Here is a 15652-nt window from a genome sequence, read left to right as displayed (position 1 = left end):
AGCAAGTATGACTTAGATTTCTCGACTGAAAGTCTTAGTTAATGACACCATCACGGGGAAATCTGAGGGGAGAATGCACTTGCGCGAAAGAGCAGAAATGCATTCAGGTTTAGAATTAATTTTCAGCTGTGTGTGAGACAGACAGAAGGGGGAGTCCAGTGGGAAGCCAGAAGACACACCTGGGACTTGGAAGGGGAAGTTTGATCTGGAGGAAAGGATATGGGGGTTATCAACATACAGATGGCATTTAAAGCTGTGGGATACATAGAAATCTATTTCATTTATATACACTAATAACAAAAGATCAGACAGAGAAATTAAAGAAACGTTCTCTTTTACCATTCCATCAAAAATAATAAAATACCTAGGAATAACCTTCCTGAGGAAGCAAGAGATCTGTACTCCAAAAACTACAAGATGCTGGTGAAAGAAAGTGAAGATGACATAAACAGATGGAAAGATATACCATGTTCTTGGATTGGAAGAATCAATATTGTCAAAATGAGTATACTACCCAAGACAATCTACAGATTTGATGCTATCCCTATCATATTATCAATGGCACTTTTCACAGAATTAGAACAAAAAAAAAGTCTTAAAATTTGTATGGAGACATAGAAGATCCCAAATGCCAAAGCAAACTTGAGGGGGGAAAAATGGACCTAGAGGAATCAGGCTCCCTGAATTAAGACTATATTGCAAATCTACAGTTATCAAAACAGTATGGTACTAGTACAAGAATAGAAATATAGATCAATGGAACAGGACAGAAAGCCTAGAAATAAACCTATGCACCTATGGTCAATTAATCTACAAAAAAGGAGGCAAGAATATATAATGGAGAAAAGATAGTCTCGTCAATAAATGGTGCTGGGAAAACTGGACAACTACATGTAAAAAAATGAAATTAGAACATTCTTTAACACCTTACACAAAAATAAAGTCAAAATGGATTAAAGAAAAATATAAGACTAGATACTATAAAACTCTTAGAGGAAAAAATAGAGGGAAGACCCTTTGACATAAATCACAGCAATATCTTTTTTGATCCATCTCCTAGAGTCATGGAAATAACAAAAATTAACAAATAAAAATAAACAAAACAAATAAATCACAAACAAAACAAAAAGGCAACTCACAGAATGGGAGAAAATATTTGCAAATATTGAGACCAAAAAGGAGTTAATCTCCCAAATTTACAAACAGCTGAATGGCTCAATGGGTAAAGAATCCATCTGCAATGCAGGAGACACAGGAGACATGGGTTCAATCCCTGGGTTATGAAGATCCCCTGGAGAAGGAAATGGCAAGCCACTCCAGTATTCTTGCCTGAAAAATCCCATAGACAGAGGTGCTTGGCGGGCTACAGTCCATGGGGTTGCAAAAAGTCCAACACAACTGAAGCGACTTAGCACACATGTGGTTCAATACAAAAAAACCCCAAACAAACAACCCAATCAAAAACTGGGCAGAAGACCTAAAAAGACATGTCTCAAAAGAAAAAATATAGATGGCCAAGAGACACATGAAAAGATGTCAGCATCACTAATTAGAGAAATGGAAATCAGAGCTACAATGAGATATCACCTCACACTAGTCAGAATGGCCATCATCAAGAATTCTATAAACAATAGTAAATACTGGAAAGAGTGTAGAGAAAAAGGGACACTTTCACACTGTTGGTAGGAATGTAAAGTGGTACAGCCACGATAGAGAATGGTATGGGGGTTCCTTAAGAAACTAAAAATAGAGCTACCGTATGATACAGCAATCCCACTCCTAGTCAGATATCTGGAGAAAAACACGGTTCGAAAGGATACATGCACCCCAATATTTACTGCAGTGCTGTTTACAAAAGCCAAGTCATCAAAGGAACTTAAATGTTCACCAACAGATAAATGGATAATGAAGATGTGTTACATATATACAATAGGATATTATTAAAATATTAAAAAGAATGAAATAACGCCATTTGCAGCAACATGGATGGACCTAGAGAGTGTCATACTAAGTGAAGTAAATCAGACAGAGAAAGAAAAATATTGTATGATTTTGCTTATGTGTGGAATCTTAAAAAATTATATAAATGAACTTATTTACAAAACCAAAACAGACTTACTGACTTAGAGGATGAATTTTTTGGTTACCAGGCAGAAAGAGCAGAGTGGAAGGCAAGGCGGAAGTATAGATTAGGAATTTGAGTTTGACATGTCTACCCTGCTGTATTTAAAACAGGTAACAACAATGGCCTACTGCATAGCACAGGGAACTCTTCTCAATACCCTGTAATAACCTAAATGGGAAAAGAATTTGAAAAAGAATAGAAACATGTATAACTGAATCACTTTGCTGTACAACTGAAACTAACATGGAATTGTTAATCAACTATACTGCACTTTAAAATAAAAAATAAAAAAAATAAAACCATGGTAAGAGGTGAGGTCCCCAGGAGACTGTGGCAGGAAACTAGGAGAGAAGGGTCCTTGGCCCCAGCCCCTCCCCTCAAGTCTTCTTCATAGTTCCTAGTCCTTCCCTCTTTAGGCTCCTCTGTAAGCAAATGATAGAGTGCCCCTCTTCCCTCTCACTAAGGAACCTAATGACCTCTGAACAACTGAGCCAGTCCTGGTCATCTTCTCAGAAAGCCTAGGCCTTAAGCCTGGCCCCATACTTCTGTATTCTACTCTTTGAGATAAGTTTCTTCCCCAAGCTTCTCAGGTGGACAAATGATCTTCATACTCAGAAAAGAAGGAAGGAAGAAACCCCAAACAACACTGCTATCACTGCCCAGCTAAGCAACTACACCAACTAACAAACTACAGCCTGAGCTCTCAGAAAGGAGATTACTTCACTGGCCAAGTCTCGAGGCACTGTCTGTGTACCGCTATTGGTCTTGGGGTGAGTCATGCTTCCAGACTGCTCTGCTTTGCTGAGGCAGTCAGTGTTCCAGAGTGTAGCATGGATCGGATGCAAGGCTGAAACAAGATACCTTGACTGGCTCAGGGCCAACCGCAACCACCCTGGATAAGCGTCTGTTTCATTGAAAGTGGGTCATGAAGCTGACGTGCACCTGTAAAGACATCACGTATCTTTTTGTGTGGTGTGTGAGCTTCAAAGAGTCCATTGTGTAATTATCTGCTCTCCTTACATGAAATGATCAGGATTTTCTCTTATCTCTCTGTGGAAACTCCCTCCTTCTGGCAGACTCACCCTCTTGCCTTCTGCCACCAATAACTCCCAAACTGAGCAGGGAATGAATTCCTGTTCCAGAAAGAAGCAAACAGGAAGTGTCCCGGTTGTGGCTGCGGATTACCCACAACACCGGGGTTTCCTTTCGGTGTTCCGCACCTCAACGTTGTTCGTCTTGCCCTGCCCCCTTCTTTCCGGTGCAACATCAAGCCGCTCTTCTGGCCTTTCTCTGCAGCGCTTAAAGCTATTTGTTTCTGCCCTTCCTAATGGGTTCCTACCCTACCATCTCCCCTGACCAGTTGTTACTGTGCTTCTCAGATTAGTAGTCTGATTCACAGCTTTGTCACTCCTATGAGCGTCCAGGCCCCTGGCTCCTTATCAGGTTGCAGACCTGCTGTGCAGCCCAGGTCTACAACCTGGGCCTGGTTTTGCTCTGCCAGCCCCAGCTTCCTGCCTGTCTTTCTGCTAAGCCACCAATCCTACAGTTCCTCAGCTGACATGCAATGCACGCATGCACACTGCTTTTTGTTTCATGACTGCTCTGAATTTGTGCATGCTGTTGCTGTGCATCTTTATCTTATACACTTCATGAAATTTTGGCTCACCAGTTATCTACTCCATCTCTGACTGCTTCCTGCCAAGAGGGTCTACCTCCTGCAGCTTTGCCCTGGTGGTCAGCACGGATGTGCATCGCTGCACCTAAGCAGGGTTTCCACTGCTTCTTAGAAGTATGTCTTATTCCTGTCCTAGGAATGCTGCTTCATGTTAGCTCATCATCCAGAGTTTCTTTGGAAATCTACATGCAGCCAGCATGTGCAAAGATTAGGCCAGGGTGGGACTAATAAACTGGTGGGTTCCAGCCTTCACTGATGCCTGGGTGAACATACAAATGAAGAATCAGGGCAAAGTTATGAATCAGAGCACTAGTCTGAGCAGCACAGACTAGTTAACATGTATCTATCTATCCCACTAAGTTTTAAAATTTTACCACCAAAAAACCATGAGTCAGAACGTGAAAAGTGTGTGACTTTCAAGACTTAAAAAGAACCTCAGGTCCCATCTTTTGATGGGTAGGAGGCCAGACCCCAAGGAAGGCATATTCTCCAATACTCACTTAGGATGTGATCCAGGAGGATGTTAGAGAGTCAAGTATCTTCTCTGCTCCCGAGTAGGGGGCCCTTATAACATTTATCCATTGGGATTTAAGAGTTCTAAATGACTGCTGAAAGCTTATCATACTTTCCCAAGCTTTAGCGCAGAGAGACTATTAGGGCATGAAGAGAAGATACTCGAGCAACGGAAGGGTGGGGGTAGAGATACTGAGAACAAAGAGAATGAGAATTAGGGCTAAGAAATTAGATTCTCTTTGGGATGATTTAAGGAATACAGTTTGGGATTACATTTAAGTACGCTGGCTGCTGGGTTACACTGCAGAATATAACAGTTGCAGTGAAACAAACCACACTGGGTATCAGTCGTTAGGAACCACCATATTCATCCTACAAACATCAACCAGGCTGATCCTCACAAACGTGAATGATGCTCTATTCCATGCCCCCCCACCCCCGCCCCAAAGAGATGATCCAATGGCTTTCAAGATGTTTTTAAAAAATAATTTACTTACTTATTTGGCTACATTCCGTCTTAGTGGTGGCATGCAAGATCTTTCGCACTGGGGTGCATGGGCCAGTCCCATGGGCCAGACTTGGTTGCTCCATGGAATATGGGATATCTTAGTTCTCTAGGACTTCCCTGTTAGCTCAGCTGGTAAAGAATCCACTTGCAATGCAGGAGATTCCAGTTCAATTACTATGTCAGGAAGATTCGTTGGAGAAGGGATAGGATACCCAGTCTAGTATTCTTGGGCTTCCCTTGTGGTTCAGCTGGTAAAGAATCCGCCTGCAATGCAGGAGACCTGAGTTTAATCCCTGGGTTGGGAAAATCCCTTAAGAGGGAAAGGCTACCCACTCCAGTATTCAGGTCTGGAGAACCCCATGGACTATATAGTCCAGGGGGTCACAAAGAGTCAGACACAACTGAGCAACTTTCACTTAGTTCCCAAGCCAGGGATTGAACCCAAATCCCCTGCATTGCAAAGTGGATCCAGGCCACCAGGGAAGTCTCTCCCTCTAAAGTTAAATTTAAGCTCTTTTAACCTGGTATCTGAGGCTTTTCACCATGTGATCCCTATTGTCTTCTGCAGCCTCGTTTCTTGTCACTCACTTCCTTTTGTCTATCATACCATGATTCTTCCCTTTATTCATACTTTCCTAGAATCCCCTCCCTTTTTGCCTGGTTAAATTGTCACCCTGCTTATTTAACTTATATGCAGAGTACATCATGAGGAATGCTGGGCTGGAAGAAGCACAAGCTGGAATCAAGATTGCCAGGAGAAATATCAATAACCTCAGATATGCAGATGACACCACCCTTATGGCAGAAAGTGAAGAGGAACTCAAAAGCCTCTTGATGAAAGTGAAAGAGGAGAGTGAAAAGCTGGCTTGAAGCTCAACATTCAGAAAACAAAGATCATGGCATCTGGTCCCATCACTCCATGGGAAATAGATGGGGAAACAGTGGAAGACTTTATTTTTGGGGACTCCAAAATCACTGCGGATGTTGATTGCAGCCATGGAATTAAAAGACGCTTACTCCTTGGAAGGAAAGTTATGAGCAACCTAGATAGCAAATTAAAAAGCAGAGACATTACTTTGCCAACAAAGGTCCGTCTAGTCTAGGCTATGGTTTTTCCAGTGGTCATGTATGGATATGAGAGTTGGACTGTGAAGAAAGCTGATCGCCGAAGAATTGATGCTTTTGAACTGTGGTGCTGGAGAAGACTCTTGAGAGTCCCTTGGACTGCAAGGAGATCCAACCAGTCCATTCTAAAGGAGATCAATCCTGGGTGTTCATTGGAAGGACTGATGCTAAAGCTGAAACTGCAATACTTTGGCCACCTCATGCGAAGAGTTGACTCACTGGAAAAGACTCTGATGTTGGGAGGGATTGCGGGCAGGAGGAGAAGGGGACAACAGAGAATGAGATGGCTGGATGGCATCACAGACTCTATGGTCATGAGTTTGAGTGAACTCCGGGAGTTGGTGATGGACAGGGAAGCCTGGTGTGCTGTGATTCATGGGGTCACAAAGAGTCGGACACGACTGAGCGACTGAACTGAACTGAACTGCTTAAGATGATTCAAGTGCCATCTCAAACAAGTCAGTGCTGGCTTCCAGGATGATTAAGTGTTCTTACTTGACTTACCCCAAGCCTTTGCATATCCATCACTAAACTTATCACTTGGCATTCAAATTATTTATTTATGTGTAGCTTTTGTTCTTCAGAGCTTGGCAGGTGCTCAGTAAGTGCTTCTTTAATAAATATTTCTGAAAGACAGAGCCAGTGACCACAGAGAATGTGTGTGGGGATCCTTCCCAGAGAGGTAAACAGAGGTTTAATAAACGCTTCTTGAGTAAGTGGCAGGTGAACAGTTTGTTGCTGAAATAGCAGAATCTGACCACAGTTTATAGTCCCTACCTGCATGGCAGTAATGCCAATAATGGGTCATAATTTATAGAACTTATCTTTTACTTGATAGGTTACTGAAATTCTGAAGGTATAAGCTAGCCAGTGTTTCCCTGCCAGCATATTAGAGAAGAGTGCTAAATGCCTGATCTTTTCCCATGACTTGCTGACTTCCGAGCATGGAGTCAGAGCCAAGACAAAGAAATTGAAAGCCAATGCAGTAGTTCCTGTGGTGGAGAGAACTAGTTATGTGGTAATTGTGATAATGTCTTATCTGATTGTGCAACACTGGCTAAGGCCTTAATGGACTTTGACACAGCTATGACATTTAGAGTATATTTTGGGGCTATAATATGAAATAACAGACAGTAAGCAATTTTTATTTTATCAAATGTCAAGATTATTAGAAATTTGTGGCACTGTCTGCTGAGGAAACCACCTCTACAGCGTCTTCTCATCTTATAACTTATATTGCCTCTTCCTTGTGACTACCTTGGCATCTTACTGTGTGTTTGTATGACCCCCTGATCATAGTGAAATGACTTATGAGTGGGCCAATTATAAAACTCACTGAAGTTTAAAAATTAACGTATTTGATTGATACAGAGATTGTCACCTGATCTAAGATTGACAAAGAAAATCCAAGATTGTTGGGCTTGGTGAAAGAAAGGTTGAAAGCTGCAGGATGTAAGACTTGGAAGATGAATGTAATCAATTTGCAAAGAGGAAAGAAATGAAAGATATAGCTCCTGGTAGATTTGAGGAAATCTTCTAGTTATTCCTTTGAACCAACTACTCTTCCCACAGTTTTGTTTTTTGTTTGTCTTATTAAAAGTTTGCTACATTTTCCTGTTGAATCAAATATCAATACTATCTCCTGATTATAGTTAGAGTTTATGCCTGATAAACGTTAGCACAGTTAGCATCACCTTATCAACAACCAGATAATAAATCAGACTAGGTCTCAGTGGCTATGTCCACATCAAGATTGTTAGGGTGATCAGCTACTCTTATTTGTTTGCTTTAGCTTTTAGTTCTTGGTTATATCTTCAAATATGAGAGAGCTCAGAGGCTCCTTCTGTCCTGGCAAAGAAATTAATAGCAAGCAGACTCCAGTTTTTTGGAATAATTACAAGTGATTATCTTGACCAAATCAAACCCTGTAGCCAGAACAGTAGCTTCAGCTGTGCTGATTTTTTCTGCAGGTCTGGCCATGCCAGCCAGTTCAGCGCACACCAATCTTCATTTCTTAATTGGAGCCCAGAAAAAACACTGTGGGACCGGCTGGGTGATTGTACAACAGCCTCAATTTCTCAGGCAGGAGGAACTCCACTTCATCAGGGACCTGGTGGTAGGTGGCCTGCAGGCCCTGGATGCCGGTGGCTGACATTTCTATGGATGAGTGATCGTGGGCAGCTTTGTGGGAGAGTGGCCACGTGCTTGTTCCTAGCTGGCGGTGAGGGGCAGCTGGTCATTTCCCCCTGACTCAATGCTTCATGCCCTACTCTCTTAGGGGAGAGTAGGGTGCCCTTCCCACAGTTCAGCCTGCCCCTTGCCAACCACCCTTTGGTTTGTGCTCAGAGTTCTCAGTTTTATCATGCTTTCTTTGATAGAGTAAAGCAACAGATTCTCATTTTTGCTTATGCTCATTTGAATTACATTTCTGTCAAACATGGTCAGAAAAACGTGCAGGCACTAAGCTATGTACCAGTGACTTAAAGAGAAATATACTAAAGTCTTTATCTCCAAGAACCCATGTTCTAGGGAAACAGCATGTTTTAGGCTGATGATTATTTTTGTGGTCTTCCCTGGTGGCTCAGATGGCAAAGAATCTGCTTACAATGCAGGAGACCCGGGTTTGATCTCTGAGTTGTGAAGATCCCCTGGAGAAGGCAATGGCTACCCACTCTAGTATTCTTGCCTGGAGAATTCTATAGACAGAGGAGCCTGGCAGGCTACACATTATATCTCATTTATTATTTTAGCAACTCTGTGAAATAGATGTTATCATTGTAGTAGACTCCTGTTTCTCACAATAGATATATGTAGAGATCGTGGGAATCCCAAAGTTGAAAATATAGCAGAGAAGTAGACCCTGCATTATGTATCTTAAATTAACAAATGGCAGATTGAATTTGATGGTATACTCATTCCTATTATAGTATTGCTAGATGCAATGAAATTGCTACTGCTACTGCTAAGTCGCTTCAGTCGTGTCTGACTCTGTGCGACTCTGTGCGACCCCATAGACCCCACCAGGCTCCGCCACCCCTGGGATTCTCCAGGCAAGAACACTGGAGTGGGTTGCCATTTCCTTCTCCAATGCATGAAAGTGAAACATGAAAGTGAAGTCGCTCAGTCAATTAAACACCCTTCTATTTTATTTATTCAAAACTTTTGTTAAGAGCTACATTTTCTTATTGAATGTTTTTCTCTAAGAAAATAAATTTTAACCAAAACCATGAAAATAACTGACATAACATTAAGGAGAAAACTAAGCTCTATTGAGTTGTATGCAGATGTTAATAAGTTGACTAGGTATAGCAGCCTCCGGATAAACATAATTTAAATGGATACCTCAACCAAATGGCACATTATTTTATGTCACGAACCTTCAGGATGATTCTAATATAAATGTAGCCATGAATCTTAAATTATGGAGTATTAATATCCTACTGTATTTATAAATGAGGAAACAGATGATCAGAGAAAGAAAGTGACACCAAGATAATAATACACCAGTTAAGGAGGATAGACTTGGGCTTCAGTCATATTGGTCTGTCTTCTGGTTCAGAATTCCCTGACCTGTTAGAGTAAGGAGAACAAAGATTCAGCTCTAAGGTGGGTTAAAGATGGTCACAAAGATGTTGGCACTTCTCTCACTGCAAGTGTCTCTTCCACTTGAACCTAGCTGGGCTCTGTGACTGCTCTAAAGGACAGAACATGGTGAAGATGACACTCTGACCATCTTGGGGCCCAGGCCTTAGGAAACTGATGGCTTCTGCTTTCTGTCATTTGGAACACTCATTCACAGAAGTCATCCTCCAGGAAGAAGTATGGCCACCCTGAGAGCACCATGCTGGGAGAAGTAAAAGCCCTGTGAAGAGGACCTGGAGAATGAGACACCACATGGTGCTGAGATGCTCAGCACTTCTTGGTCTCGCACCATGTGGTGTTCACAGAACTAGAACAAATAATCTCACAGTTTGTATGGAAATACAAAAAACCTCGAATAGCCAAAGCAATCTTGAGGAAGAAGAATGGAACTGGAGGAATTAACCTGCCGGACTTCAGGCTCTACTACAAAGCCACAGTCATCAAGACAGTATGGTACTGGCATAAAGACAGAAATATAGATCAATGGAACAAAATAGAAAGCCCAGAGATAAATCCATGCACCTATGGACACCTTATCTTTGACAAAGGAGGCAAGAATATAAAATGGAGAAATGACAGTCTCTTTAACAAGTGGTGCTGGGAAAACTGGTCAGCCACTTGTAAAAGAATGAAACTAAAACACTTACTAACACCATACACCAAAATAAACTCAAAATGGATTAGAGAGCTAAATATAAGACCAGAAACTATAAAACTCCTAGAGGAGAACGTAGGCAAAACACTCTCCAACATAAATCACAGCAGGATCCTCCAAGACCCACCTCCCAGAATACTGGAAATAAAAGCAAAATTAAAAAATGGAATCTAATTAAAATTAAAAGCTTCTGCACAGCAAAGGAAACTATAAGCAAGGTGAAAAGACAGCCTTCAGAATGGGAGAAAATAATAGCAAATGAAGCAACTGATAAAGGATTAATCTCCAAAATATACAAGCAGCTCCTGCAGCTCAATTCCAGAAAAATAAATGACCCAATCAAAAAATGGGCCAAAGAACTAAACAGACATTTCTCCAAAGAAGACATACAGATGGCTAACAAACACATGAAAAAATGCTCAACATCCCTCATGATCAGAGAAATGCAAATCAAAACTACAATGAGATACCATTTCACACCAGTCAGAATGGCTGCTATCCAAAAGTCTACATGCAATAAATGCTGGAGAGGGTGTGGAGAGAAGGGAACCCTCTTACACTGTTGGTGGGAATGCAAACTAGTACAGCCACTATGGAGAACAGTGTGGAGATTCCTCAAAAAACTGGAAATAGAACTGCCATATGATCCAGTAATCGCATTCCTGGGCATACACACCGAGGAAACCAGAATGGAAAGAGACACATGTACTCCAATATTCATTGCACCACTGTTTATAATAGCTAGGACATGGAAGCAACCTAGATGTCCATCTGCAGATGAATGGATAAGAAAGCTTTGGTACATATACACAATAGAGTATTTTTCAGCCATCAAAAAGAATGCATTTGAATCAGTTCTAATGAGGTGGATGAAACTGGAGCCTATTATACAGAGTGAAGTAAGCCAGAAAGAAAAACATCAATACAGTATACTAATGCATATATATGGAATTTAGAAAGATGGTAACATTAACCCTGTATACGAGACTGCAAAAGAGACATACGTATATAGTTTTTGGGACTCTGTGGGAGAGGGTGAAGGTGGGATGATTTGGGAGAATGGCATTGTAGCATGTATATTACCATATGTGAAATGAATCACCAGTCCAGGTTTGACGCATGATACAGGGTGCTTGGGGCTGGTGCACGGGGATGACCTGGAGGGAGGATATGGGGAAGAGGGAGCTGGGAGGGGGGTTCAAGAAAGGGAACACATGTACACCCGGGACGGATTCATGTCCATATATGGCAAAACCAACCAATATATTAATGTAAGGTAATTTGCCTCCAATAAATTAAAAAAAAAAAAAGAAGTGCTGAGATGCTAAACATGTGAGCAAGATATGTGAGCCATCTTGTGAGTGGATACTCAACCTTAGTGACCCCAACTGACAACAAACGGATTAGAAACACAAGTTGCCCAGTTGAGATCACCCAAATTCTGAGTAAATAAAATAGCTGTTTGGGAAACATAATTTTGTGGTAGTTTGTAACGCAGCAATCGAAAACAGGAGCAGATGTAGTTGCTCTCATTATAACAATGGAAAATATGTGGCATTGACTTTGAAACTGGACAGTGGGCTGAGACTGAAAGAGAGTGTTAATGGAGAAAGGAGGTTATTATTGAGGTTTGGCAAGAGGGCAACCCCTATTTTTTATTCATAGTAGGTTTAGTGAAATTGTCACCTAACATGTTTTGGAAAATATAAGATGTGCCTAAGACATTAGTGGATCTCAACAAGTAGATTTCCAGGCAGACTGCCAAATAATTCTTATATCTGCAGACAATAAAGCAGAGATGGGGAGAAATTAGCCAAATAGATTGTTAAATTTTTTAGCAGAATTTAGAGGAAACAGAACCCAAGACTTGCTGGCTTCAAAAAAAGATCTAGAACACAGATCTAGCTAAGAAAATACTTTCAAAGCAAGAAATAGTACCCAGGTAAAAATTTTTAAAAGGGCAGTAAAACAAAGACTCAGGGTAAAGATGAAGTCAAAGCTGCAAGCATAAATCCCTTTGATAAGATCTAAGAAACATTTTAAGTTGATAGGCCCTATCAGACAAAAGTTTTGAAGAGTGTACCTTATCACCCTTCTCTATTAAACAATAGAGATTCTGGTAATCTTTAGGCTATTGTAACATCCTTAAGCAGATTTCCCAAAAGCCAAAGGCAGAGAAGAGCCCTGCTCAAAAGGATTTGTGGTCATGTCTCTGATCTAAGAAAATGGATTATAGTTTGATATACAGGAATCCCACAATATTTTTAAAGGAATTAACCATCTTGGAATGAAAGGGTCACAGACAACATCAAATTAAAAGAGGGCTTTGGACTCCTAAACTAACAGAAGAAGGATTTAGATGGAGAAATTTACTCCGCAAAAAACATAGGCTATTTTTTATGGAAAATGAAGAATGACTTAGAAGGCAGTACCAAGAACCCAAAGGTCAAAAGCCAAGAACCACAGAGAATCACACCACAGCTGTAGGTATAGAGCTTTATTAAGACACAGCAACATGCACATACACAAAGAGACATGACCAAAAAAATGATTCTTAACTACATTCTTTTACTATAAATAGCAATTTGGGGACAAGGGACAAAATCTGTCTGGAGTCTTATGGCTTAGATGGTAGCAGCACATCAGTGTTAATTTACTGATTTTGATCTTTTCTGGGGAAGCATTAAATGGGAAATTCATTGTTTACAGGAATTCCGTCCTAAGGTATTTGGAGGCATCATGTAAACAACTTACTCTCAATGGTTCAGTTTTTAAAAAGTTGAAAAAGAGAAGAAAAAATATTTAGAAAAGAGAAATAATTGTAGGGCAGTTCTGGTCCTGCGAGATAATAAAGAACAGGGACCCCTCAGCTAAGTCAATAATTTGTTCTTGATAATCAGACTTACTGCCCCCAAAAAATGCTGACTGAGAGCCTATTTACCACTATTTTAATGTGAAAAAGTTTATGGTTGATATATCAACATAAAACACCCAACTAATTTCCCTAACATAAACCACAACAAAGTAAAATACCTGTATATCAGATACATTAGGTTAGTATATATGTTTAGAACATCACTTTCTCACCAAACAGTAGGGTTAGTAACAAACTTTTGCTTTGTAATGTAATATCCCAAATGTAACTCGCTTTGCAGTCACTTAGTGTGCTTTCCAAAATGGTTTACACATTATGGTATCAACATGACTCTGATATTCTACTAATTTTATTTCACTCAAGACTTATTCTAGTCATAATTTTGCTTAAAATTTCATATTGAGTTTAATGGAAAAACATCAAATTTTTCTATGTAAGTAACCAGTGGTGAAAAAAAATATTGTACCAAAAAGTATGCTCCATGAAGTTTATGTAGTACAGTCCAAGAGGCATTCTGCTGAAAGAAAATGTTATTTCTGGAGGCATACGGCTTGTGCCAGTACATTATTAAGCTACAATAATTTCAGCTATGTCTTTAAACCAATAGTTCAGTAAAACATAACAGTGCATGCATGTGTGTCTTTAGACATGCCCAACTCTTTCCGACCCTATGGACCACAGCCCTCCAGGTTCCTCTGTCCATAGGATTCTCCAGGCTTGCTGGAGTGGGTTGCCATGCCCTCTTCCAGGGAATCTTCCCGACCCAGGGTGTCTTACATCTCCTGCATCGGCAGGCAGGTTCTTTACTACTAGCACCATCTGAGAAACTCAAAACAGAACAGATTGACCCTCACATGTAAGAATTACCTCTATACCAGACAACATTATAAATATTCAGCAAATGAATAAACATATTGGCTAACTATTGAAAAAACATTTTAGGTCAGTACATCATTGTGAACACTAATTCCACATAACTTAAAGAGTTAATCAGAAAATTTGAAAGAAAATATTTGTCCCCTTTACGCATGGAGAAGAGATTCCTAAGCTTAAAAGCAACAGAAGTCAATAAGGGAAAATACACAGGTTTGGTTACAGTAAAAATCTTAAAATCTGGGTGTGTAAGTTTAAAAGTAAAACAAATATTTATAGCAAATAGCAGACCAAATATTAAATAGTAAGAGCTCTGACAAATCCATAAGAAAAACATTAAGACACTGATAGGTATGTGGGAAAGAGCACAAAAAGACTGTTTATAAGAGAAGAAACACAAATAGTGAACCCAAATTATGGGGAAAAGAACTTTTCTGGGCACTGTTGTAGACATCAATTAAATTAGAGAAGCCATTAAAAATATCACAAAATCCAATGGCAAGAAAGGCGTGTGATAAAATAACTAGGTACTCTGCATATAATTCGTGCATATAAATTAACAGAACTCTTTTGGAAAGTAACTAGAAGGCTGATCCAAGAGTTATAAATATTAATAATTTGCAATCCCTTGTATTTTTGGAATTTGCTATTCTTTTTGCACAGAGATGATGATTATAAAGTTGTTTATAAAATCAGAAGAAAATGTTTGTGTTGGACTGGGGGGGGGTGGCAAATTAAACAGGTAAGCTATGAGGCCAACACTTTAAGTTTGAAGTTACTAAAATAACTCTAAAGGTGAACAAAAGTGTAGATATAATCTTTCCCCAAAAAGTAGAACACAAAATTGTATACTTTGTACAAACACCCAACTTTGTCACCTAAGAACCAAGGCACACAAATAAGTTGTGAAGTTATAACGAGGACATTAACAGTGGATGTAAGAAGTGATGAGATGATCGAAAATTTTTTTCCAAATTAAAAACAGAACACATATTGCTTTTCTATTGAAAAAAAAAGAGAGAGAGAGAGAGGAGAGGAGATGATGTTTTGTAGCTTGCAGTCAAGAGGAAAATTTTCTTATGCACCTATTTAACAAGCATCACCAAAAGTCCAAGAAACAATCATGCAGGGGCTGATGACTGCACCCTGGAAAGCATAACTGCATCCCAGAGCACTGTGAAATGCCAGTATCCTGCAAGGAGCTGATGACAACTCTAAATAAGGCTGAAGTCATGTACCAACCTGCCCAAGGAGACTTTCCATACAGTCACAGCTGCTGGTAACACTTTACGAGGCTTCACAAACACATCAAATGCATTGGCCAGGAAATAAGCCTGGTAGTTAGGTATTTTTTGTTGATGCTCAACATAAAGCCTGTCTGTGTTTTTCAACTTTTTGTAAGGTTAAGGTCACAGGGTTTTTCCATTATAAAACTGCTTGTGAAAAAAAAACCCTACAGTCCCACTGTACAGTATGTTTTTCATGGAGGGGCAATCAGTAGAAGGATCCAGCTTTTGCTTGTCAAAGATCACTTGAAAAGTTCAAACTGGACTTGTGCTGGTAGTGTTCTAAATCAAGGAAATTCACTGGTGGTATCATTTTACTTTCAGTTTTGCCGCTTCTAAGAGTGGAGGATGTTTAGAGTGAATGGAATACATTAG

At 40.1% G+C, this 15652-nt stretch overlaps 1 long non-coding RNA gene and 1 pseudogene across 1 annotated transcript in view; both read right to left on the bottom strand.

The window, feature by feature from the left end:
* The window catches only part of LOC148775274 (uncharacterized), a 44688-nt gene extending 29392 nt beyond the window's left edge, over positions 1-15296 (bottom strand). Inside the window, exon 1 of the long non-coding RNA XR_016039264.1 lies at positions 15234-15296. This is a non-coding gene — a long non-coding RNA (uncharacterized LOC148775274). The remainder of the gene's footprint in view (positions 1-15233) is intronic.
* On the bottom strand, positions 7722-8880 carry LOC148775275 (mitochondrial pyruvate carrier 2 pseudogene; annotated as a pseudogene).
* Positions 15297-15652: the final 356 nt, after the last annotated feature.

This window comes from Moschus berezovskii, chromosome 16 (genome assembly GCF_049115385.1).
Source record: "Moschus berezovskii isolate FMDL1 chromosome 16, NW_MosBer_1.0, whole genome shotgun sequence".
NCBI lineage: Eukaryota > Metazoa > Chordata > Mammalia > Artiodactyla > Moschidae > Moschus > Moschus berezovskii.
This window is presented reverse-complemented; position numbering and strand designations above follow the sequence as displayed.